At 32.8% G+C, this 26,975-nt stretch overlaps 1 non-coding gene and 2 pseudogenes across 1 annotated transcript; all 3 read right to left on the bottom strand.

The window, feature by feature from the left end:
* Nucleotides 1-819: 819 nt before the first annotated feature.
* LOC133030796 (uncharacterized) lies at nucleotides 820-3,436 on the bottom strand (annotated as a pseudogene).
* A 1,027-nt stretch (nucleotides 3,437-4,463) lies between these two features.
* On the bottom strand, nucleotides 4,464-5,493 carry LOC115710244 (cytokinin riboside 5'-monophosphate phosphoribohydrolase LOG8-like; annotated as a pseudogene).
* Nucleotides 5,494-26,094: 20,601 nt separating this feature from the next.
* On the bottom strand, nucleotides 26,095-26,201 carry LOC115711876 (small nucleolar RNA R71). Its single transcript, XR_004010744.2, has one exon. It is a non-coding gene; the product is annotated as a small nucleolar RNA R71 (small nucleolar RNA).
* Between the last annotated feature and the right edge of the window lie 774 nt (nucleotides 26,202-26,975).

Below are 26,975 nucleotides of genomic sequence, written 5' to 3'. Positions count from 1 at the left end.
TTTACACTAAAAAAATATCTGAACGATCTCGATTTACTGTCAATCTCATTCAAATTTAATAGTCTATAACAACTTTAGATAATTATGAGGTGCTTTAAACGTATTATAAACGATCGAATTGCTACCCTTGTAAATGCATGATTTATTTTATTTTATTTATTATTAATTCAACTTTAAATTTATTTAATAATTTAAAATTCTTGTTTTAAATAATAATGTAAGGAACAATTATAATATAAAAATTTTAAGGTTGTAATTATTATGGTGGGAAGCCTTATTTTTTTTATTGTTAATATATATTGACGTTGTATTATATGAATTATAACACTCAACAATAAAATAACACATGCATTAATAAATAACATTCAAATGAAAAATTATAGCTCTTTGTCAATGATACCGAAATAACAGATGATGTGATGTACGGAGATGTTGCAAAAACTATATTATCATGTATTGCCGTCCAATTAAAGTCGTATTTGAATTAGGTATATTTTCACATTTAAAAATATATATATATATATATATAATATTTTCGTAGTTAAGAACTTAATAAATCTTATCCTAACAATTATAAGAGTAATATTAAAAATTAATTTTGCAAAAACATTGCTTGTTTCTTCAAAAAAATTACAAAGAAATTTTCAACAAAAAAAACAGAGAATCTAATTGTATGCAGATTCAAAACAAACCAAGTTTAACAAAAATTAATCTCAACTATTATTTTATATTGTTTAAAAAATAGAGTCTAATTTATCATTCAACAATAAATAATGGTTCTATCGATAATTTTTGCAAAATACAAATTCAAATTAATATTTACCCTTACATAAATTTTAAAATAATTAAGCCAAAAGTAATCCTTCCATCACTGTAATGGCTTTTCCTTGCAAAAACACTCTTTGGTTATGTTCATCCAAATGAATATTCAACGCCCCTCCTCTTGGTGATGCCTGAATAGGATAATCAATAATCAATAATAGCACAATACGATCAAATGTTGGAGATCAAGAGAGGTAGAAATAGCCAGCTGTGAACACACAGTATAAATCTACATACCTGATATGCAACAAAATCACACTTTCCCAGCTCTTTACTCCAGTATGATGCCAAGGAACAATGTGCACTCCCTGTAACAGGATCCTGAAACAAAGTTTTGACTAACTTAAGTAGCATTTTATTGAGAAGAATGAAAATATAAGAATATGAATGTGAATGAGAATAGGAATGAATAAAATTTAGGTAGGTTTGGTTAGAGGTAATATAATGGAATGGAAAGGAAAGGAAACTATCTTCATTCCATTCTTTTGTTGATTAAAGTGTTTGAATGTCATTCTAATTGTTTGAATGTCATTCTAATGGAATGACCTTTTTACCATTTTAGTGGAATGACTATTCTATTTTAAAATGGAAGCAAAGACCATTCTAATGTATGATGAGAAAAAATTTAATAATTTTTATACATTTTAAATTTTATTTCATTCCTATTTCCATTCTCATTCTCATTCCTATATTTTTATTTATTCCAATCAAACGTCACCTAAAATAAATAAAAATTGATAAAAAAATTATTAAATATTTTCTCATAATGTATTGGAATGATCTTTTCTTCTATTTCAAAATAAAATGATCATTCTACCAAAATAGTAGAAAGATCATTCTATTGGAATGACATTTTAATATTTTAATACTTTAATATGCAACTATAAAGGAATGGAATGAAGATTGTTTCCTTTCCATTCAATTTCATTTCATTACTTCTAACTAAACGCCATCTAATTCTGGACAGCCATGGTCAAATCGAATCAAACCTGCCTTTTAGTTCCAGTATTTAATTCTAACTAGGAGAAGTTAAGACATTAAAGAGGGAAACCAAGGCTCAACTTTAAATCTCATAGAGTTAGCCAGCCAAGTTGGTGTATGGCAATTGTTGAACATATATGATTAATAGAATCGACTTGAACACCATTATCTAAGGATTATCAGTAGCTCAAAGAAAAAACCTAATGCTCAAAAATGAAAGGGAAACTGATATTACCTCATTGATCCCATATTGTGGGAAGAAGCACCTACTGTAAAAATCAAATTCAGACTCAGAAGGAGCTATCCCTGTCACTATCATTCCGTTTCCAGGAAACTTTCCAATGGCATCAAAGTTTGGTTGAAGATCTATAACATCTTTTGCTGATGGGACCACAACCTTGAAAAATTAACAAGCTACGTTAAAACGAGAAGTGAACAGAATACAAAAGATTAAACATGTCCAGAATAAGTATATTACAATGAGATAATCCAAAGTAGTTGTTCTTCCTAGATAAATAACTGAAGCACCACCCAAGGCATTAGATATCATTGAAACCTCGATGGAATTGAATATGGCAATTGGATCGCTTGGAAAGTTCAATTCAACAAAGAAGCCTTTGTGCACTACACCATTAGAGGCCTTGTTATTTTGAGCCACTTTCTTGGCTGTTAGAATTCCCGACAAGGTGACAAACTCAATAACATCAGAATCAATTTTCCCAGATGAAAATAGTGTATGGGCAGCTGCTAATGTTGCGTGACCGCAAAGAGTAACCTACACAAAAAAAAAAATAAAGGGTGAATTAAGATTTTTACCTGTACCAAATCAATGCTCCTTGAATTATAGATTGTTGGATTTCAAGATTTTTGTCCAATTTTAATAAAAAAAGTCTAGTATGAATGAAAGTTCAAGGGACATGATTTAGTACATGTCGAAAGACATGATTTGGTAGATCTCAAAGTCTAGGGAGCATAGTTTAGGGGGAATGTTTAACAGCCAAAAAAATTCAGGGACATGATTTGGTACATGTTAAAGTTTAAGGTACAAACATCCTAATTAGCCAAAATAAAAATACAAGGGCATTGATCTTTGAAGCTTGAGTGACACTTGGGGGAAATGCTGGTACAACTACAAGTCATTATAGTTCAAAGAAAACTATGTAATCATTTTTTGAGATTTTTTCTTAACTTGCAAAATCAACACATAAGCAAAGAAAGACAACTAAAGAAATAAGCAATTGATCTTAGTTGAATTCAAAATCCATGTTATGGGTTTTCAAATTAGCAAAAATTAATCAACAAAATTTCTAAATACATATTTCCTTTCTGTGATTTTTTAGAGTAAATATACAAGTGTAACTAAAAGAAATGGTGAAAAACAAACCTCAACAACGGGAGTGAACCATCTAAGACGGAACCTTGGAGTTGAAGACCCATCAGAGTTCGACTCACTGGGCAACCGAGTCAGATAACTAGTCTCGGAGATATTGAACTCGGCTGCCACCGATTGTAACCATTGATCGTCTCTGTCCTCGTCTAGCAAGCAAACAGCTGTTGTGTTTCCCTTGAAGGCTTATTCTGTGAACGCATCCACCTGATGATATATAGATGGCTATATAAATATAGATGACATATATATATACTAGTTAGAAGTTACGTGCCGAGGCACGTAAATATTAGTTTTATTTAAAATTTAGTTCTTTATTTTTATTTAGATTTTTATAACTAAATGTATGATTATGCTTAAATGGCCAAACAGCCGTAAGTCTTAATTGTTTCAATCGTTACATCATGCTGCAAGAAGTGAACAATTCGATTAAAAATTCTACCAATCTTCATATATGTAACTGGAAAGACAACAATATTTGGTGTACAAAATTGAACTCACATGCAGTAAAATACAAAAGAAATAGGAAAATAGCTCGTTTGTTGTTAAATATGTTACACATGGAGGACGACACACTTGTCATCATTTTCTGTTTTGATACCTTGGAAGAATCTCCCAGTAAGAAGGTTGACAAGAAATCAACCTAAATCTAAACAATGTTGCTCCTATCCAGATCTTTATTGTCTATACTTTGAGAGGTTACTTTGTATCACTAAAACAAAAAATTGACGAAACAGATTGTAAAACATGCCTGATTGTTTGATATAAGCTGAATTGTTCTATTGACTGGTGTAATGATATGAAATGTTATGAACATTATGGTATATGCAAAAATTTGATTCCTCGTCCTCATAGTCACTTACATCGCTACAATACACCAAGAGAACAATTGTGGTGAGAGCCAAATCATAATCTGACAAAAGATCAATAGAATATTTTGAAACTTAGCCAAATCATTTTAACATTTTTCACTAATGATTAAATTCTAGAAAAATTTACACATTTATACACTCATCGCCAATATCTTGAGCCCTCAGTTTCCTCATACCTCTAGTTGAGTATTCAATATTCACACCTGATGAAAATTCTAAATAGATGTTGCCTTAGAAAAGAGATAATAAATTGACTAGTGCCACATGAGGACACACCCAAGAGGGAAGTGCTTGATTGTTTGTATGGCTATAATATGATTTCAATTCAATCCTTATCCAATATAAATTAAATTGATACATATGAACGACTATAATCTACCAGAAGGAAATAACAGTTTCAATCACCTTGAATTGTCTTGGTTCGGATACTCGCCTAGTTGTTCCATCTGCCAGCTTTCAAGAGATGCAATGGGTTCATGGGAAGGAGCATATTGCTGGAAAAGAAAAAAAAATTACAAATTTTGTCACAAAATTTCAATTTCTAGACCTTGGTTAACTTTATCAAGCATGTAAATCAGCTTGAAGTTATTTTAAAGAACATTCAAAGGGATGAAAGATAAGACCATGTGACCTTGTCTACATTTCAAGCTATAATAACAACAACAACGAATAAAAGATTTAAATCTCACAATTATTTAGTTCCTTAATTATAAATTTTATATGATTCTTCCATTGAAAGTAAAATGCGACAAATTTTCTTATTAAATTAGTAAGTTTTTAAATTTGGATAGATTGTTATGATGATGTGCAAAGAAGTGGTCTTGATAATTTATTATTTTTACAAGCAACATTTCTAAAATTTAAAGCAAACAAAAATATAGTTTTAAGCTGAAAGCCTAAAAGTACCTCCATCTTTATTATGAATTTTTTGGCTGCTGAAGCAGAGAAAATGATTTTCTGAGCACCTGACTTGATGAACCCCTCTTGAACACCATTGTCAAATAATGCCAGCAAAGAATTGTAATACCTCATCTACATTTAACAAACAAACCTGCATAGATTGTAATGTCTAGTTAAAAGCTCTCTTTCTCTAAGTCATTAGCTGATTGTAGTATTTCAATGATCAACAGGGAAAAGGTTACCAATTTCTTATGAATCCCAAGCCTGACCCATGTTATCATCTCCAACAGCTCTTCCATTATTCCATATCCTCCTATAAGGACAATTATCTCAAATGTGTTTTTAACATAAATAAATTGCTCAAAGTTTATACATTTATCGAAGGTATCTTTCGATGTTTCCAAATTAGTAAAAATATTATTTCTCAACTAACAGAGTGCAATAAATGCGTCAAGTCATTGCAGGCGTTGCAGCTTGTTGCTCGTCCATGTCCAAAACCGTTCTTACTTCTCCCATAGTATCACCAGATATAAATCAATTTAGGCACAAAGTTACTACAAACCAAATTATAGAACCCAAACAATATATTATTTCCAAAAATGAAAAAAAACCCCACACACACATGACCTCTGCAAAAAGGAGTCCATAGAAAACAAAATCAATCATGTTAGAAGAGACAAAAATTACAGAATAAAAATATAACATTCCCAAATGCTCCAAAATATCTTGCAGGAACTGATTTAGGAGTCTGACCTTAAGGAATAAGAGAAGGCTACATAATTATAAATCAATTCAAACAATGCCTAAGAAGTGACAAAAACTTTCTTTGAGTCATTTTATCAAATATATGGTCTTCTTCACAATTATAGATATGAAATTGTCCAATCAATATATATTATTTAAATAACTTAAATATCATTTGATCATCTTATATGACATAGAGACCTAAAAAAATGCCATACGAAAGACTGGCATAAATAAAAAGGAAATCTTGCATAATAGTTTCTAAAAAAAATTAAATCTAAATTAAAAAAATAAAAAACCTTAATTGAATAGATTAAAAAAGAAAACAAAAGGAAGAAGAAACTTAATTAAGAAAATAATAAGTGAAAACTCCTTATGGAATGGTGAGCTTCCCAAAGAACAGAGCAATAACATGGAATTAAAAAGATTTCATAACCTCCATTAGAAATTACTCACTCAAACCATAAAGGTGTTCATCTCTAATTGAAGTATATATCTTGAACTCTAATCGTATCAGGTATCGTCCTCCCATTCTCTTTTTCTTTCGATTTGAATTGCGACCCTGCGGCTTATGCCATCAAAAGTTGTTGGAGAAATCAGAATTGTTGGATATCAATTTATTCACCATTTAAACTAAGTTTTTCTCACCTGAAAATGACTGTACGAGTCATCAATAACAGCTCGATCTCAATTTATTCACCATTTAAACTGAGTTTCTCTCACTTGAAAATGACTGCACGAGTCATCGATAACACTGAATGAATTTCCAAGTTTGAGTCGAGAACTTGGTTACACCTTGGTTATCGTCGATAACATTGAACGACTTTGCGGGTTCGTAGGCAGTCGAGAATTTCCAAGTTTGAGTCGAGAACTTGGTTACAGATATGTGGCTAATTTTTTAATTTAAAAAAAAATTGTTTAATTTTTTGGGTTTAATTATTGAGTTTATTTGTTAACGGGAAATCAAACCTATTAACATCGTTAAATTTAACAGAATATTCTTTTAGGTATATTCTGTTAAACCAAGAAATGCCGTTAGATAAGTACCTTTAATATATAAAGATATATATATATATATATATATATAGAGAGAGAGAGAAGAGAGTACCAGAGTGTAGTTGACGACCATTGATTCTAGGATAGTAACGTAAGAGTGTTGTTTTTTCCTTACAAATTAAATTTCTACTCTTTCTTGAGATAGATAATCCAAATCTCATGTAATAATTATTTTTCTAGTTTTCAATAAAGTAAGTATGCCTATTATTCCTTTTTATTTTTGCTTTAAGTGGCTTCTTAATTTAATAAATGTGGTGAAAACACCCTCAATACTTGGCCAAACCAGTGCCAATTAACAACAAGAACAGCAAAAACATAACAAGCAAACAAGATTAATACAAACCAGAAACTAAAACCAGAAATGAATGAAAATTAAATAAGACTTAGCATTGAATCAAATGAAACTTTATTCAAATGTCTAGCACCTTTGCAATCCGATTCATGCACTCAATTGAGTCTAAGTGTAGAACACATTACATATCAAACCTCACATGGTAGAAGTCATCTCAATGGATGAGCAATTCTAATTTTACAACCCTCCTAAACACTCACAAGATTGGTATAGAAATTAGAGAGAAAGAGAGAGAGAGAATTCTAGATGAAAGGCTCGGATTGGACTACTCTTGAATGAGGTCTTGGTGCTTCCTTTTATAGGCATTGGTTGAATCAAGTAGGTAGAGCTTAGGTGTCAAGCTAGATAACTAACTTAACTAACCAATGTCAATAGTTGAATAGAATGATGATTTGGCATTAGCTCATTGGGACAAAACCTACAACAAATCCACCTGGTTTGTTCCAAAGAGCTAATGTCAGAAGAGAAGCTTAAGAGCTCCTGATATTGAGCAGATTCAAGCAATGAAGAAACTTGTTTCCAGTTACACTCTTAGTAAAGATATCAGCTGGATTATCATGAGTGTTAATCTTCTTAACTTGAACCTGTTTAGATGATACAATATCTCTAATGAAATGAAGTTTGATGTCAATGTGCTTTGACCTCTCATGAAATATAGGATTTTTCATGAGATGCAAGGCACTTTGATTGTCACAATATAATGTAATGTCCTCAGATTTGAAGCCTAGTTCTTCAGTTAAACCTCTTAGCCATATAGCTTCTTTAATTGCCTCTGTTGCTGCCATATATTCAGCTTCTGTTGAAGACAGACCAACAACTTTCTGCAGGTTAGACTTCCAACTGATGCAGCCTCCTAGAGCAGTAAATACAAAACCTGTCAAGCTCCTTCTTGTATCTAGATTGGCTGCAAAATCTAAGTCAACATAGCCCGTAATTTCTTCTTGAAACTGACTATCCTTACTGAATACAATTCCTGTATTCAGAGTTCCTTGCAGGTATCTCATGGTCCATTTAAGAGCTTCCCAATGTTCTGAACCAGGATCAGAGATATACCTGCTTACCATGCTCATTGCATGAGCTAAATCTAGTCTTGAACAAACCATAGAGTACATGAGACTTCCCATAGAACTAGCATAAGGGATCCTGCTCATTTTTGCTCTTTCAGCATCTGTTTTGGGTGATTGTGCAGCAGACAGTTTGAAATGCTGTGCAATAGGGGTAGCAACTGGTTTGCTCTTAGACATGCCAAATTTGGAGAGTACCTTTTGTAGATATGAGGCTTGAGACAAACTCCTCACTGAGTTTGCTTTTAAGCTTGTTGATTTCTGGTTTAGACTTATTGAAAATCAGTATGTCATCTACATAGAGCAATAGGTATGTTTGATTATTAAAATATACACAAGAGTCATACTTACTTTTGGTATATCCAATGCTTTGCATGTAGGTGTCAAACCTCAAATTCCATTGTCTTGGTGCTTGTTTGAGGCCATATAGAGACTTCTTGAGTAGGCAAACATCATTAGGATTACCATTTTCAAACCCCTCAGGTTGTTGCATATAGATTTCTTCCTCTAATTCTCCATGCTAGAAAGCTGTCCTCACATCCATTTGCTCAATTTCTAGATCCAAGCTAGCTGCCTTTGCCATCATTGCTCTTATTGAAGCTTGTTTGACAACTGGGGAAAAAATCTCTGTGTAGTCTACACCCTCCTTTTGAGTAAACCCTTTTGCTTCTAATCTTGCCTTGAACCTTGGAGGTTCATTTTCAGATCCTTCTTTATGCTTGAATAACCATTTGCACCCAACTGGTTTGTACCCTTCTGGTTTTTTCACAACTATCCATGTTTTGTTCTTTCTAAGAGAATGCATCTCTTCATTAACTGCTTGCAGCCAAGCTGCAGCATCCTTACTCCTCATAGCTTCCAAGAAGCTCAATGGTTCTGAACTATCTATCTCTTCAGCAACCATAAGTGCAAAAGCAATGAACTCAGCATATCCAAATCTGTCAGGGGCTTTGGTCTGTCTTCTCTCCCTGTCCCTTGCTAATAGATACTCACTTAGATCATGCTGGCTTCCACTTTCATCACTTTTAATAATCTCAATTTCTCTTTGACTAGCAGGTGCAGGTGTAGATTGTGGGTCCACCTCAATTTGTACATTCTCATCTGGTGTAGTTTCATTGTTCTTAGAATTGTTTACAACTTTGAGAGCCATTTCATCTTCCTTGAACACTACATCCCTACTAATCATACACTTCTTATACCCAGGTTCTAGGCACCATAGCCTATAACCTTTAACTCCTTCAGGGTAACCCACAAATATGCATCTCAATGCTCTTGGTTGGAGTTTGTCTTGCTTAACATGCATAAAAGCAGTACAACCATAAACTCTTCAATGTTGTAGGTTAGGAGCTTTACCTGTCCACATCTCTTGAGGAGTTTTAAAGTTGTTAGGCACTGAGGGTGATCTGTTGATTAAGTAGCATGCTGTTATGATGGCTTCTCCCCAAAATGACCTGTCCATTCCAAAGACTCAGCAAAGATGCATCTTACTCTCTCAAGCAGGGTTCTGTTCATTCTCTCAACAACTCCATTTTGCTGAGGTGTTTTGATCACTGTTCTATGCCTTTGAATTCCCAACCTGCTACACAATTCATTAAACTCATTAGAACAAAACTCAAGGCCATTATCAGTCCTCAACACCTTGATTTTGTTCCCTGTTTGATTTTCCAGCAGCCTTTTTCAAGTGTCAAATGTAGGCAGTGCTTCATCCTTGCTTTTCAGTAGGTGAATCCACACTTTTCTACTGAAATCATCAACCATGCTTATGAAATAGTGAGCTCCTCCTTTAGTTTGAGTGTTCATAACCAAGCTTTTCAGTAGTGCTGTGTTCAGCCTTAGGAAACTTCAGCCTGCAAGATTTCCCTAACACACATTCATCATAAAACTCAAGTCCCTCTGTCAATTTCTTCTTGAATAGGCCTTGCTTATTCAACTCCTCAAGTCCTGTTTGACTAACATGTCCTAATCTGAGATGCCAAAGCTTGACATGACTCAGTTTTTCTGAATTTACAGCAGGTGCAACACTCCCTGTTGTAGTGTTGATGTCAAGAAAATATAGACCATTCTTAAGTGTTCCCTTGAACACAGTTTCTGACCCTTGGTCAATTTTCATTACTCCATTTTCAATCTTGACAATAAAACCTAGTCTATCAAACATTCCAATAGAAAGAAGGTTTCTTTTAAGATCTGGCACATACCTCACATGCTGCAAACTTTTCATGATTCCATCCTGATTCTTTAGCTGAATTGTGCCAATCCCTTGTATTTCACAAGCCTTGTTGTTCCCCAAAAGAACTGTACCCCTGTGATTCTCCAATGTTGAATCAAACAGTTCTTTATTTGGTGTCATGTGAAATGAGCACCCTGAATCTAAGATCCATTCACCATCTGATCTTGAGCTAGACACAACAAGTGCATCTGATGACACATAGCCATCTGCAACATCAGCAACACCATGATTCTTGAACTTGTGCTGATTCTCTCTCTTTAACTTAGCCTTCAAAGCCAAGCAATCATCTCTAAAGTGCCCTTCTTTCTTGCAGTAGTAACATTTCTTCCCTGCTGCAGCATTGGAATTGGAATTCTCTGAGTTGTTCTTTGAATCGAACTCCGGACTGGTTTCCTCTGAAACCACTTGTGCCATGCCTTCCTTTGAACTCTCTTCTTGGGACTTTACCAGTAACAATGAGCAAGCCATCACCATTGTTATTCCCTTTCTCATCACCTTTCTTCTAAATTTCCTTAGAGTTCAGTGCTGCCTTTACCTCAGTCATTGTCAATGTCTCTTTGCCATACAAGATTGTATCAACAAAGTGTTCATACATCTTGGGGAGTGAGCTTCACAGGATTATAGCCTGATCTTCATCCTCAATTTTCACTCCAAGGTTGTTTAGATCCAAAATGATCTTGTTGTAGTCATCTAGGTGCTTCCTTAGTTCTTTAGTTTCATCCATTCTCAGTGTATACAGTTTCTTCTTGAGGTAGAGTTTGTTAGCCAAAGATTTCTTCATATAGATTGAAGACAACATGTTCCAGAGGCCTAGGGCCTTTTCTGTTGGAAATTATTTTACCAGGATCTAGATTTACTAACAAGTATGTTGGATTAACAACCTAATATGAATTCTAAAACAATGAAAATAAACACTTACAGTGGGTGCAGCGGAATATTATGACTCCTTCCGTTCAGATCTCTAGCCCTTGATTCCTTTCTGTAGCAGAGCATCACCAAGATCTGAACCTGGATCTTCTTTTCTCCTTCTTTGATGCAGAAATTCCATAGTCTTCCATACTATGATTGAGATACCACTTGATGTGTGTGGGCACTACTCATCTCACAAGGATTTCAAAATTTCTCTCTATTTTTCTCTCTCAATTTCGTGGCTTTTCATCCATGCAAGAGAAGAGAACAAGGTTGCTTTATATAGGGAAAAGGGAGAGCACAACTTTCCAAATAAACAGTTTCCTCTTTTACTGTGTAATTGATTAACTGCCTTATTTAGTATGATCTACCACTTTCCTATTTTTGCTAGGCTTTGATTAGCAATTACATGGCAATTAAAAATGAAATTAATAATTGGGAAAATCACAAAGAGGTGGCCGACCATAGGGTGATATGGGCCTCACTTGGATTTTGCAGTTTCCTCAATTTTATTTCTATTTCTCCAAAAATGCCATTTTTCCAATTCTAATCATTTAAATGCCAAAACTAATTATTTAATAACTAAAATAGATTATTAAATAATATTGTCATTTAAAATAATTATTAATTAGACATACAAAGTCTCTTAATTAATAATTAAACCTAGAAACCCTTTTCTTTACAATTTCATCCTTAAACTGTGAGAATTCATAAAGTAGAGATAGTCTAACTTTTAGAATTATAATTGATTAATTAAAATCAATTAACTGAGTCTTACAAGCAGTATGGTCTCAACTAGTATGGGGACCATGGGTCTATATAACCGAGCTTCCAATAAGTCGAACCGAATTTACCAAGTGAATTCCCTAACTTATTAATTCCTCATTGAATCCACACTTAGAACTTGGAATTGCACTCTCAGTCATATAGAAACGCTCTATATGTTCCACGATATAGACACGTCATTAGTTATCCATTGTTATAACCCTAATGTGATCAATGATCCTCTATATAGATGATTTACACTGTAAAGGGATTAAATTACCGTAACACCCTACAATGTATTTTATCCTTAAAACACTTAACCCTGTATAAATGATATTTCACCTAAGTGAAATGAGATCTCCACCATTTATCTTCGTTTGGTTAAGCTCGAAGGAAATCATCCTTTACTTCTATTTGCCAAATAGAAGCTATAGATTCCATATTTATGTTAGCGCTCCCACTCAATTGCACTACCGTGTTCCCAAAATGTACGTATTGCCCAGACTAAAGATTAGGCTTAACTAACAAATCAAAGAACACGAATAATACTCTTGAAATTGAGCCTAACCATATCAGGATTTCGATCATGTGATCTAGGATCAACTTATGATATTGAATTGAATAGATGTTTACGGTAAGTTTCAAAATCTAATTCAAAGTTCAATATCGGTCCATTCCAATGCATACTCCATGCATCCGATACTGGTAAACTTTGCCAATGTCCTGGAAAGGACATAACACTTTTCCAAGGTGTAAGAATACCTATCGCTGATTATACCATGTCAGTCTAAATCCAGTGTTCTGACAAATCAGGGAATCTACTTTTGAACATATAATAAAGATTATATTCCACTGTACTGACAACACTATAATCTTTAACCAACTCATATGTTCTGGACTTAAAAAGAATTCATACATTATATACATATAATTATGAAATAAATCATGTGAACCATGCAACATAAAATGTTATTTCTGATCTTTATTAATAAGTAAATCTGATTATATGAAATGAGTTTTATTTAGGGCATAAAACCCAACAAACTCCCACTTGCACTAATATAAAATAAAAAGTGCATTTCAAATAATCATTAACACCTTGATATACCAATCAAGTGTAATAGTAGTAAACTCCTCGTAATACGATCTGACAGGTTGAATTAAACACAACCTCTTCTCCACTATTACTCTTCCTTAATCACAAAATCCTTGATAATGTGAAATTCCTCTCTATATGTCTACTCTTTTGGGATACTGGATTCTATACTTTTGGGCAACTACTCTTTCGTTATTCAGGAAGTAACCCTAGTAGTTGAGGCAAGTTGGAACACTGCCACAAATGTATAGAACTTTCCTTAGACTGAATAAGTATCTTTCCTGCAACTTTTAACATTCAGTCTCTCTCTGGTAGACCAAGAGATTTCAGATAGGTTTTTACACTTCTCCAAAATCGCTACTCCACCCCCAAAGTAATCACCATCTCATCAGCAGACTTTCTAGCACACAGGCAAGTCTCGAAATCTGATGTGGTGTAGTCTAAGAGTTTCAAAACCACCCTTATTGACTAACATATAGTTCCTCTTCTTAATTAAGATTTACTTGATTGTCTTCCAATGTTCTTTTCCTGGATTAATCTGATACCTACTCATTACTCCCACTCAACAGTAGGTGTCTGGTCTAAGGCATACTAAAGCATATCTGAGACCTCTCACTGTTGATTTAAGAAATTCTTTCATGGCTTTATCTTTTCTGAAATAGTTGAGACTTTTCCTTAGATAAATAAAATCTATGCTTAGAAGTTGTGAAGCTTCTATAGATTTCCATTGGAAAGAAAATGCTCCAGCATCTTACTAAAGTAAGTTGCTTGCATTAGAGTAAGTAATTACCAGGTATACCACAAGCCATAGGTTTAGATAAACTCAAACCTATAATACTAGGAATAGGAAGTTTTGTTAAGTCCATTGAATAGACTTATTAACGAAAATTTCCTTTCATGTCCTTGTAATAGAAAACTTTAGGTTACTCCATGTGAATGGATCAAACCATAGTTCTATTGGCTTTCTTCTTAGTTTCTTATCTTGACAATCCATTACTTGTTTAAACTCACAATGGATTTTAATCACTAGTGTCTTCCAAGTTATAAGAAGGTGAGTTCCTAGAAATTCGCCCACTACAACAAGGTACCGTGAACTATGTCAAAGAAAACTAAATGGTATTGACCTCTTCGGTTGTGTTAAGACAACAGAGGCAGTGGGATCATCTTGTAACGAATAAGATGATAGAACACTTATGGAATCAAGAAAAAATATCTCCTTTATTTGCTACTTTACTTTCAGACTTAGTCATTTTCTTAGAAAAGTAGTATTTGTTTAAACAAACACTTTCTTATCTAATGACTATGGGATGCTCCACCCCTAATCACTTAGAATAGCTAACAAACATGCAAACCAAGGTTAGCAGTTCTAGCTTTTCTTAAGATTTCGATTAGGTCATCCATGAATCTAGTAATGATTTACATTAAGTATACAACCATCACATCATTCTGAAATTTTATTACCATAGAAGGATTTAGGCAACGACTAGTAACTAATCATCAATATGCAACTCGAATTTCTGGGGAGGTAAGTTTGGATATTATTCAAAATCAAATTAATGATCTTTGAATTGCATATCTACTACCTTTTTCTCCACCCCTATCAGTTCGCAAGATCTTTAACCACTTACCTTCACCATTGCTAGAAATTCATGAAATATTTCAAATTTCTTTTGCATAAGGTAAAATCTAGAGTGATCGTATTAAGAATACAACGAAGACTCATATCCACCCCTGAATGTACATCCATCTGCGAATGAGATGAAATTACTTTCAGTGGATATAGGCATATTAACTCTTTGCAGAGAATGATCTTGTCAAAACCACTATGAACAAGATACAAATGCCATAGATTTATAAAATATGTGGTTGAATCTTTTGATGACTTAGGTTAGTTACATCAAAGAGTTTTTAAAATAGTGCAAGTGGATTCTGGTCACAGAATACTAAACTCATACAGTTTGAATCCATTGAAAGAAAATGGTTATGAAACACTTGTGAAAGTGTAACTGTATAATGAGTAATTCTTTCTTGGACCACCACTACTAATCTAACTCTATGATTTGCCAATACAAGTAGGAGATATCTAAGATTGAGGATTTATATCATTTTGGGATAGAATTCCGGGAATATAATCATATGCGTCATCTAATTTCTTAAGAGAAAATATGACTTTATATGATTTATAGACCATTCATCCAATGATATGTCATTAAGCTGATTCAAAATGAATAAGCTAAGAGGAATTAGGATAATTTCGTTTTAAATAAGAATCCAACGATGCTCCGATTAGCGAGAGTCAAAGTAATCTTATTTATACAATCTTCTTGTTTCATATTGTAAAACACTAGTCTAAGGTGTCATCAATTGATGAACAACTAGATGTTGCATATACAATATTTATCTTTCGAGATCTAACACTATTATGTTAGTCTAATGGTGAAAATCCATTAGGGATTTATCTCATTAGAAAAAAAAATCAAGTTAGACCAACAATGAAGATTCGAAATTAAACTACAATTTAATAACAGAAAATAACATGGTTGAATACAAATTCATACACAATTCAGAAATTATGAAGCACATAGCAAGTAGGAATGACAAGTGAAAATACTAAAACATACAATCCTAAATAATTTCCAAGGTTTTCAACAAACTGATATCAGTGTCCCGTTTAGGCGAGAGTCAAGGCTATTCTATCTTATGAGCTTCCACCATTGTTTCATATTCTTGCAAGTCTTATACAGTCGCCACCATTAGGGTGAGCATACACTATATAAAAAAAAACTTACAAGATTACTTATCTTTCGAGATTAAACGGTGCTAACTTGCTAATGAACGTTCCTCCATTAGGGAGGATTACTCACTAAAACAATAGCTATGTAAAACCAACAATGGAGATCGAATATCCTAATAATAATAAAGCTCATTATTTAATGAAGGGTTGTATTTTCTTCTAATATTTATTTTAATCAATTTATTTTAAATATATATTTATTTAATTAAAATTTCCAATTTAGAATGAAAAATTCCAAATATAAATTTTAATTTAATATTTATAAATTATACTTAGATGGATATGAAATAACGTGAATTATTTCCATCTTAGTAATAATTTCCATAAATATTTAGAAAATTATTCAATTTAAGTTGTTTCAAAATTAATGTAAATTAATTTACAACTCAAATTTAATTTTCTATAAATATATATTGCATTTCGAAAATGCTTTAAAATAAAATAAAATAAATCCTGGAAAATTACTCTAATTTTATGTTGTCCCAAAATTAATAAAAATTAATTTTCAACAAAAAAATATAATTTTCCTATTTAATTAAATATCTAAGAAAAATTTCAAATATTTAAGTATCATGATTAAAAAATCAACTGAAATATTAATTTTCCATTTAATTAAATACACTAGAAAAATACTTCAAGCAAAACAGATAATATCTATCTAGACTTTCATGGACTAATTAATCCAATTTCTAATTATAATATATTTTAGCTCATTTATTTTAATTAATCATTAAATGAAAAAGTCACTGATTTAAGTTGGTCCAAAATTAAATAAATAATTTTCAACTTTAATCTATTTTTCAAATAAAATTCGAAATTTCTACATTAAAGAAATGTAATTTCGAAATTTTGGGAAATGATTAATAAAATAAAATAAAATATATTCTGAAAATTATTCAAACTTAAGTTATTCTGAAATAAGATTCCAAACTTAAAATAATTTTCAACTTTAATTAAATAACATGAAAATAACAATATTAAAGTATCATGATGAAAATCAACTTAGATATTGAAATTTTCAATTTAATTAAATGTATTAAATTCAAGAAATAAATAATTAAGTAAATAGGAAACTTAATTATTCATTCTAGTTTAATACTAGGAAAATATTCTAAACTTAGATTGTACCAAAATTAATTATGAGACAATTAATTTCACAATCAATGATATTTTCCTATTTAATATTAGAAATAATAACTAGTACTAGAAATAACTGTCTAGAATATATCATTAACTAAGTGTTTTTCTAAAATTAACTTTAAAATATTACATGAAAAATAAATTTCATATATTTTAAAAGTTAATTATGTTGCTAATTCAATTTTAATTAGGTTAGACTAATATAATTAACCTAATACAATTATTTAAATAAGGCAAATGGGCCTTCACAATTGGGGTAGTTCATGTGAGGGGGAGCTGGGTTCAGTATGTCGTACGCACTTCTATGGCCCCCAACTCTCACACAAGGCCCAAAAGAGAGGAATTTAACCTTAAAATAAACAATTGTTATTCATTGAATAAGCCCAAATCTAATTGGGCCTAAATAAATTTCCTTATTTCAAAATTTATTTTAGCAACCTAGTCCATTTACTTAGTAAAAACTTAAATGGGCTCCCTATATGTATCTAAGCCCAAAAGAAAACATATAGGCTCACACAGGTCAAATGATTTGGATGGGCCCTATCATGTTACTAGGTTTACACAGATGAAAGAAGTACAAAATTTACCTGTTACAAATTATTTATAAGATCTATCGTCAATTGGACTATGATTAAAATCAGATCATAGGATCTGTCAACAAGTTAATCATAGCAATTTAGATCAGATAAATAATAGGTTTGTTAAAAAGTTTTGAATAAACAATATAAATAAACAAACATTGTCCATGTAACAAATGTGAATAAAGATATTAATATAATTAAATTATTATTCTTAAACTAACCAAATAAAGGAAACTAATTTTAAAATATCTAGGTTTATTTGAATCAAATTAAATTAAATATCTAATAAGATCAATGATTTAAAAGGAAAGAATCTCCAATATCACTTTCAGATCTTATAATTTAATAAAATAAACCAATTTTAAAATAGATTTGGTTAAATAATAATTACCATAATTATATGTCAAAATATCTCAAATTAAGCAATATTCAAATCTCTATAAAAATATCTATGTTATTTAAATATTTAAGATATGATTTATAAATTTCAAATAAGGAAAAAATGATATATATATATATATGTAGAAAAAATATCATTTTTAAACTTATAATTTATAAATAATTAAATATTTAACAAAATAACAAATTTTTGAATTTGAAAACATTATGGTAAGTATATCTATAAAAATATCTATGTTAATTTCAAATTTATTAATTATTTAATTTGTCATATAAGATAATTTTAATATAATATTTTAAATAAAAAGACAAAGTTATCTTTTAATTTAAAATATCTTAAATATCAAAATATCTAATCTTATAATTAAATAATAAATAAATATTAAAGAACTTAACAAATTTTTAAATCTGACCATAATAAATATTTAAAAATTGGAAACAATCCAAAATAGAAATATTTAAAATTGGAAAAATTCCAAATTGAAAATATTTAAAATTGGAAAAATTTCAATTTAGAAATATTTAAAATTGGAAAAATAAATTTTGGGAAACAATCCCATGAAAAAATTGGATTTTTGGGGAAAAATCCCAAAAATCGCAATTTTGGGAAACTGCTGCCCAGGAGGCTGCATGCAGCAGCCCAGGAGGCTGCCAGCAGCCCCTTACGCGCGCGGAGGAGGGGTTGACGCCGAGAAACTTCGGCGCCTGCAGCATGCCTGACCGAGAAAACTCGGTCAGCTGCAGGGTGCACACGGGCGGAGGTGCAGGGTGCACACGGGCTGGATGCACAGCCCACGCGTGCGATTGAGCACCCATGCATACCCGAAATTCGATTTTTCCAAAAATCATAACTTTTTCATTTTTCATCGGAATTGAGTTCCGTAAAAACGAAAATTGCTCAATTTTTCACAAGGAATCCAAAAAAAATATTTTCAAAAATTGAAAAAATATATTTCATGGAAAAATTTCGTACAACACATACATTCATCACATAAGCACATAAACCAACATGAAACCATCCAAATCAACACAGAAACATGCAATCATTGTTTTAATTCATATTACATGAAAGTAAATCATTACCATGGCTCTGGTGCCAGTTGTTGGAATTTATTTTACCAGGATCTAGATTTACTAACAAGTATGTTGGATTAACAACCTAATATGAATTCTAAAACAATGAAAATAAACACATATAAAGTTGGAAAACCTTACAGTGGGTGCAGCAGAATATTATGACTCATTCCGTTCAGATCTCTAGCCCTTGATTCCTTTTTGTAGCAGAGCATCACCAAGATCTGAACCTGGATCTTCTTTTCTCCTTCTTTGATGCAGAAATTCCATAGTCTTCCATACTATGATTGAGATACCACTTGATGTGTGTGGGCACTACTCATCTCACAAGGATTTCGAAATTTCTCTCTATTTTTCTCTCTCAATATCGTGGCTTTTCATCCATGCAAGAGAAGAGAACAAGGTTGCTTTATATAGGGAAAAGGGAGAGCACAACTTTCCAAATAAACAGTTTCCTCTTTTACTGTGTAATTGATTAACTGCCTTATTTAGTATGATCTACCACTTTCCTATTTTTGCTAGGCTTTGATTAGCAATTACATGGAAATTAAAAATGAAAATAATAATTGGGAAAATCACAAAGAGGTGGCCGACCATAGGGTGATATGGGCCTCACTTGGATTTTGCAGTTTCCTCAATTTTATTTCTATTTCTCCAAAAATGCCATTTTTCCAATTCTAATCATTTAAATGCCAAAACTAATTATTTAATAACTAAAATAGATTATTAAATAATATTGTCATTTAAAATAATTATTAATTAGACATACAAAGTCTCTTAATTAATAATTAAACCTAGAAACCCTTTTCTTTACAATTTCATCCTTAAACTGTGAGAATTCATAAAGTAGAGATAGTCTAACTTTTAGAATTATAATTGATTAATTAAAATCAATTAACTGAGTCTTACAAGCAGTATGGTCTCAACTAGTATGGGGACCATGGGTCTATATAACCGAGCTTCCAATAAGTCGAACCGAATTTACCAAGTGAATTCCCTAACTTATTAATTCCTCATTGAATCCACACTTAGAACTTGGAATTGCACTCTCAGTCATATAGAAACGCTCTATATGTTCCACGATATAGACACGTCATTAGTTATCCATTGTTATAACCCTAATGTGATCAATGATCCTCTATATAGATGATTTACACTGTAAAGGGATTAAATTACCGTAACACCCTACAATGTATTTTATCCTTAAAACACTTAACCCTGTATAAATGATATTTCACCTAAGTGAAATGAGATCTCCACCATTTATCTTCGTTTGGTTAAGCTCGAAGGAAATCATCCTTTACTTCTATTTGCCAAATAGAAGCTATAGATTCCATATTTATGTTAGCGCTCCCACTCAATTGCACTACCGTGTTCCCAAAATGTACGTATTGCCCAGACTAAAGATTAGGCTTAACTAACAAATCAAAGAACACGAATAATACTCTTGAAATTGAGCCTAACCATATCAGGATTTCGATCATGTGATCTAGGATCAACTTATGATATTGAATTGAATAGATGTTTACGGTAAGTTTCAAAATCTAATTCAAAGTTCAATATCGGTCCATTCCAATGCATACTCCATGCATCCGATACTGGTAAACTTTGCCAATGTCCTGGAAAGGACATAACACTTTTCCAAGGTGTAAGAATACCTATCGCTGATTATACCATGTCAGTCTAAATCCAGTGTTCTGACAAATCAGGGAATCTACTTTTGAACATACAATAAAGATTATATTCCACTGTGCTGACAACACTATAATCTTTAACAACCTCATATGTTCTGGACTTAAAAAGAATTCATACATTATATACATATAATCATGAAATAAATCATGTGAACCATGCAACATAAAATGTTATTTCTGATCTTTATTAATAAGTAAATCTGATTATATGAAATGAGTTTTATTTAGGGCATAAAACCCAACATTTTCTTCATCAGCAACTTCCCTCAGAACCTCATCTCCAAGACTGAGCAAGATAGCACTGTGTGCTTCTTTCTCTTGTCATCAATCAGGTCCAATGCATCAGAATCCAGAGCCTCATAGATCCCATGATGCACCAGAAAGGCTCTCATCTTAATTCTCCATAAGCTGAAATCATTGGAGCCAGTGAATTTGTCCAGCTCAAACCTTGCAGAAGTCATTTCAGATCAGGTTCTTGAAGCTTGAATCTGATTCTTGATGACTCGAATTTGGTTCTTGAAAGTTTGAAGATGAATCTTGATCACTTGATTGCTGTTCTTGATCTTCAAAGACAGCCTTGCTCTGATACCATTTGTGATGAAAACACCCTCAATACTTGGCCAAACCAGTGCCAATTAACAACAAGAACAGCAAAAACATAACAAGCAAACAAGATTAATACAAACCAGAAACTAAAACCAGAAATGAATGAAAATTAAATAAGACTTAGCATTGAATCAAATGAAACTTTATTCAAATGTCTAGCACCTTTGCAATCCGATTCATGCACTCAATTGAGTCTAAGTGTAGAACACATTACATATCAAACCTCACATGGTAGAAGTCATCTCAATGGATGAGCAATTCTACTTTTACAACCCTCCTAAACACTCACAAGATTGGTGTAGAAATTAGAGAGAAAGAGAGAGAATTTTAGATGAGAGGCTCGGATTGGACTACTCTTGAATGAGGTCTTGGTGCTTCCTTTTAAAGGCATTGGTTGAATCAAGTAGATAGAGCTTAGGTGTTAAGCTAGATAACTAGCTTAACTAACCAATGTCAATAGTTGAATAGAATGATGCTTTAGCATTAGCTCATTGGGACAAAACCTACAACAATAAAGCGTGGAATCCTAAGGAAAATTAACAGTAAGACTAATTGGGATTTAATTCAGATAACATGAACTCAAGTTCACCACCTCTAAATTGAATTTTATGATTTAAGAACTAAACAGTAATGATACATGTGACACACACTTAAAATATTAATGGAAGTGACTTGTTACATATCATTACTCCTTAGTAAATGAAGCTTCCTTAGAATTCTACATATTATAAATTAACCTGGTTTTGTGTTTAAAATATATTTTGAGAAATGTGTGAGTTTTCTTACTTTGTGAGTTTTTACTTAAAAAAATGCCGTCAATCTTTTATTACAACTCTCTTCCTTGAAAATGTTGGAATATTTTATTTCAATTTTTATTATAGTTACTATGTCGAAAATAGATTTAATTTTTTTAAACAAACATAGTAAATTGAAATATCAAACACTCTGTCAGGTAGAATTTATAACAATATGACTTTAGGTAAAGGTTGACTAAGAGTTTTTAATTATCACTCATCTTAAGAAAAAAAAAACAAACAATAGAAGCTAAGCCACAAGAGTATGAAGAAGTGTTGTTAAGAAACTCAAAAAGCCCAAATCTATAAGCTATCTAGGCCCACCAATCTAATTTAGTAGCTATATATTTGTCACTTTGTCATTCATCGTGAGGAGGGGCTTCCAGCCCGAACTTATAGGCGGCCTAATAGTCACTTTCGATTGATTTTTTTTAGGGAAATCTACATATATACTGTTTTTTGACCAAAACTTTACAAAAATACTAGGACACAGCAAAAACAACTTTTTTACTGCCCAAGCCCATTTTCTTTACTTTTATACTGCCCAAGCCCAACAACTTAACATTTATACTGTGAACAGTAAAAAACACGGAAAAATGAACTGCTTCGTGTTTGGGGAGTCGCCGGAGTCAGAGATAACCAAGAAAAAACCATTAAATCCGGCGAAGAGTTTTTGGTAAATGGAAGCATAATCGAAGAACAAGAATTACAGAATATTGTCCCCCCAAAAAACAGAGGTAAACACAACAAAACCCAAAATTAATTTAATTCTTAAGAAACTAAAAAAAAAAAAAACAACCCCAGATTTAGATCTGAAGTTTAGGACAAAAAAACGAAAACAGTAATGTGATATTCTTTAATTTATGATGCGAAATGATAAATGAGAGTTGTTCTATTGTTAATTTGTCGTTTGTAACACAAAATGATTGGTAAAAAAATAGTTGACAAATTACTACAATTGTTCATACAAAAAATTAGGGTTGTTCTAATGTTGTTTTGCGGTTATTAATACAAAAACATTCCTAAATATATGTATCAAACAAATAGAATAAGAAAAACTAATAAAAAATATAATGGGTAGTGTTATTTGGTTGTTTTCCTGTTGTTTTACTGTTGTTGTATAATTTTTTTTGTTGATTTTGTTCTGTTGTTTTGCTATTTTTTACTGTTGTTGTATCTGTAATACCCACCATCCTTGTCACTACGAACTACCCTCTTATAACCAGAATCTATCTTACCCTTCAAAGAATGCATAGTGATATCAAAACAATGCTTGCCCTAACCAAATTCATTATATCGACCACTATCGACAATATCTATTTCCTCTGACGAAACAACTTTACCCGGGGGACCACCCAACAAATAACACTGCACAAAATACAAGACAGCCAACTTGACAGCAAGATCGTCGTTATCCTTCAGATTGTCAGCAATAAAAGCAGTCTGAATAGCACCCTTGGTAATTTTTTTGTACCCCTTAAAACAATGTTTGACCAATTCATTATCATCTTGCTTAAACTGATAAAAATCAGAATCAACATGACAATCTAACCCGGTGACCAACGCAAACTCTTCGATACTAAACCTAATATATTTCCCTTGGACAAAAACCCAAAACTCCAACCCATTAGGCTGCTGAACCTCCCTCAACGGCAAACAATGAAGCAATTGGTAATGGATTATGTACTCCGGAATCCGAAGAAAATAACCAAACACAGATTTTGAAAAAATTTCCAATTGGCTTTCAGTAAGAATTCTCTTAATGTCTCCAATTACAGAGTAATAACCAGATGTTACTACTCTAGAATGATAGAATTGAGATCAGGTGTACCTGCATTCCCAATCCTAAAAACAGAACAATAAAAACACTGCTAAAACACCATAAAACACTGTTAGGTTATAATTAGCCTATGTTTCGGGTCTTTAAAATTAGCATTATCTCGTCTATTGGTGTCTTTTGGAGCAGTTTTACGCTTGATTTTCATTATTTCAGGTTCCCGGGGTGTTAAAGTTCGAATTCAGTCAAATGGCGAAAAACTGGGACAAACTTGGAAAAAATTGGAAAATTCGGCTCCAGACGCATCAGTAGTCGCGACCTCCAGAGAGCCAGGTCGCGACCCTTTTTCCTGGTCGCGACCCTGGTCGCGACTTCGAGAGTTTGGCAGAAACTCGGTTTTTCGAGTTTTGCCTGTAGTTGCGACCAGCTTAAATGCTAGTCGCGACTAGGTACGGAAATCGCAGATTTGACCTAATTTTGATTTTTCTCTCAATTGGAGGCACACCACTCATCCCTATATAAGGAATACGACATTGAAGGTCAGAACTAAGCAAAAACAGACCTAATAGTGGAGGCAAGTGGAGAGGAAGCTATCTTGAAGACCAGGAGCGATACCACCTTCTAGTTTCTTTCTTTTACCCTTTTAATTCTTCTTTATGTTTGTTTTTATTTCTGAATTAATCATGGATGTTTTTAGAGTTATTATGAACTAAATTTCCCAATAAGGGAGGATGATGAATGTTGTTTAAGTTTATGCTTAGTTAATAAATAATTGCCATTCCTTCATCTTATGTGTGAATATTATCTAGATTTGTGTTTAATTCCATGTGCAAGCTTGATCACCTTTTACATGTTTAATGATCTCAATTCGAAATCTGAAAAGTGAGAATTGAGAATGCTAAAATTTGGATAGTCTAGGTTTTGATGTAAAACGAAAGTATTTACATAGCCTCAGTGACTAGTAGATTATTGCTTAATGCTGATTTTATGTTGATTTAATTAAGAAGTTAATTAGAGAACATAAGATTTAGAACCTAAAAGATCTGAAAAGAGTTAGGTTAATTTATAATCTGTCATTCACATTGAGATAAGGATAGCAATTAGGTATTAACATAGGTAGCTTATCAACAGGATTCACCTCCCTAATCTCTCATCTTGATTAATCGTCGTCTATTTTCTCTTTAATTTTCTGAGTTATTTACTTTTAAATTGCAAACTTATTATTTTACCAAATAGAATCATAAGTATAGTTTAGTAGTACTTAATCCAATTCCCTGTGGTTCGACCTCACTTGCGTGAGATACTACTTGATACGTACACTTGCGTATTAAACATAATTTTCGTAACAAGTTTTTGGCGCCGTTGCCGGGGAATTGTTTAAAGATTAATATTACACAAAATTATACTAACTTCTACTTTGGTATATTTTCTCTTGCTGATTTTTCTAACCTTTTTCTTGCAATATTTTTGTGATCTATTTCAGGAATCATAAGTGTATGCGCCGTCAAGGGCAAGCTGTGATATTACCAGTTGATCCCGAAATCGAGAAAACTTGTAGGAGAAACCGAAAGAACAAGAGGCAAGAGGGAGTTTCAGCAACTGCTAAAACTTCAGAAATCACGGCTGCTAATGCTGCAAACAATGGAGGCAATAACGGTAATAATGGTGGCGCAGTAGAAGATCAAGCTAATGGCCGCAACTTGAGAGATTACATTCTCCTTACACTGACGGGAGTGCAGTCGTGTATCAGGCCACCGGCAGTGGATGCAAATAACTTTGAGATCAAACCTGCCATACTTCAAATGGTGCAGTCTTCAGTTTAGTTTGGTGGCCTCCCTTCTGAAGATCCTAACCTGCATCTCTCTAAATTCATGGAACTTTGTGAAACTTTTAAAGTTAATGGAGTTAGTGATGATGCTATTCGACTGAGACTGTTCCCATTCTCTCTTAGAGAACGAGCCAAGAGTTGGCTAAACTCCTTGCCACCCAACTCTATCGCCACCTGGAATGATCTGGCAACGAAATTCTTGTCAAAGTTCTTTCCTCCAGCCAAGTCTGCAAAGCTGAGAGGAGAAATCAATAACTTTTGCCAACAAGATAATGAATGTCTCCATGAGGCTTGGGAGAGGTTTAAAGATCTGATCAGAAAGTGCCCTCATCATGGTATAGAGAAGTGGATGCTGGTCCACAACTTTTACAATGGGTTGGTAGGAAACACTAGAACTTTAATTGATGCAGCAGCTGGAGGAGCCTTTATGAGGAAGAGTGCTAATGAGGCTTATGATCTATTGGTGGAGATGGCTCTAAACAATCAGCAGTGGCCAACTGAAAGGAGTCAATCAAAGAAGGTAGCTGGTGTGTTAGAGGTTGATGCCATCACAAAGTTGACAGCACAGGTTGAGGCATTGACAAAGCTAATGGCACGGCAAGCTAAACAAGCCCAAGTTGTTTGTGAGCTATGTGGAGGAAGTCATCATTTTTTAGAGTGTCAAGCTGATGTGGATGATTTGCCAATGGATGAAGCTAAAGCCATTGGAAACTATTCACAGAACAACAACAACAACTATGGGTTCAACCAGGGTAATAACCGAAGAAACAGTGGGTTCTATCAGCAACGAAATTAGAACCAGAATCAGAATCAACAGTTTAATCAAAAGAATAAACCTCTCGTGGAAATTCTAGTTTGCAGACAGATTTATTGCTTCAATTCATGACTGAAACTAGATCTTCAATCAAAGACCTGCAGACACAGATGGGCCAACTAGCAACTCAAGTAGCAACCCGTCCTCAAGGGAATTTGCCTAGCACAACTGAAGTAAACCCCAAGGAAAACTGCAAGGCAATTACCCTGAGAAGCGGTAAAAATTATGATGGTCCTGAAATGCCACAACTAGTGAATGGAGAAAAGGAGAATGAAGAGCAACTAATGTCAACCCCAACA

The sequence above is a fragment of the Cannabis sativa genome, chromosome 9 (genome assembly GCF_029168945.1).
Source record: "Cannabis sativa cultivar Pink pepper isolate KNU-18-1 chromosome 9, ASM2916894v1, whole genome shotgun sequence".
NCBI lineage: Eukaryota > Viridiplantae > Streptophyta > Magnoliopsida > Rosales > Cannabaceae > Cannabis > Cannabis sativa.
This window is presented reverse-complemented; position numbering and strand designations above follow the sequence as displayed.